This window comes from Lactuca virosa, chromosome 5 (assembly GCF_052849685.1).
Source record: "Lactuca virosa cultivar CGN04683 chromosome 5, Lactuca_virosa_CGN04683_v6, whole genome shotgun sequence".
Taxonomy (NCBI): domain Eukaryota; kingdom Viridiplantae; phylum Streptophyta; class Magnoliopsida; order Asterales; family Asteraceae; genus Lactuca; species Lactuca virosa.
Window position 1 is genome coordinate 386,508,168 of NC_136430.1, and position 1,329 is coordinate 386,509,496.

Genomic DNA, 1,329 nt, shown 5'->3' on the forward strand with positions numbered 1-1,329 from the left:
GAGCATCAAAGAGGGTTTACGACCCTATGAGGTGTGTACGGCCGTACACCTGGGTTTACGGCCGTACACCCTTCATGTTCTTGCTAAAATGGTCGATCTTAAGGTGAAAAACAAGTGTTTCTAGTAGGTAACAAGCATAGGAAGCAGTTACTCACAATTTGGAAGCTTGAAGAGGGTTTATAGCCACCAAGAACTAGTGTGTGTTCTTGGTGAAAGATGAAGATCTAGCCAATGATGAAATTAATGAGATGAAAACATGGATTCACCACTAGATAAAGTAATGTAGCAACAAATCAAGGTGGGAAACACTTACATCTTTGAAGATTTTGGTGACAAATGTGATGATAGTTGAGAGAAAACCCGAAATCTTGGCTTGGGAGTGTTTAAAGTGTTGAAAAGTGGCTAAGTACCACTTATATAGGTGGGAGTGTACGGCCATGAGGGGGTGTACGACCGTACACTTCTCCTATAGGAGTGTTTGGCCCGAAATGCAACTTGGTTTTACTAAGCTTAGGACACTCAAACAGACCCTAAACAATGCTAAAAGATAGCTGAAACGAGTCTGACTTTGATTGAATTGAATGGCTTATACAAAAGAGAAATTTCGGGTTGTCACATTTGTTCGGGATTTACATGTTTTTCGATACAAGAAAATAAAAACATAAAGTTAAGACTAAATTAAAAAAATTGTCTAAGTGGTCATCAAATCTTTACAATTCCACTTTTATATTTTTAACGACTAATCCCTTAAGTATAAAGTCATTGCCAATTATTTTCATGTTCTTAATGTGTCAAGAGAATCAGTGTTACTAAGGATGCTTTTGGTCACTTTTACCGGTGAAGCAAAAGTTTGGGTGAAATCTCTTGCACCCGGATCCATAACTACTTGGGACACCCTTCGTGAAGCTTTTATTGAGCAATTTAGCTCACCTTCCAAGATCTCAAAGCTCAAAAAGAAGATGGCTAATTTTCAACAAGAAATTAGAGAGTCTCTATATGAAGCATGGGAGAGGTACAAAGGATTGCTTAGTAGTTGCCCTCAATATGATTTGAATGTCCAACAAGAAGTGTATACTTTCTATGATGGGGTGCATGTCACAACTAGACAACTTCTTGACTCCCAAGGGCCAATGACAAAGAAGGAGCCAACTGCTATCAAAGAGTTTGCAAAGCGCTCACAAGAGCACCATAATCCAAGAGAGGATGTTACTAGAGGAAAAGGGGATGGAGGAAACAAGAATTTGGCTGCAATTATAGCTAAAATCGACTCTATGGATAGGCGAATGACAAATTTGGATCAATCCATTAATGCTATAAGAGTTGGTTGTG

The 1,329-nt window shown here is 38.8% G+C and overlaps 1 non-coding gene across 1 annotated transcript; it reads right to left on the minus strand.

Annotated features, from left to right (window-relative positions):
• Positions 1 to 944: 944 nt before the first annotated feature.
• LOC145118269 (small nucleolar RNA R71) lies at positions 945 to 1,051 on the minus strand. The gene has a single exon (XR_013713228.1). It is a non-coding gene; the product is annotated as a small nucleolar RNA R71 (small nucleolar RNA).
• Positions 1,052 to 1,329: the final 278 nt, after the last annotated feature.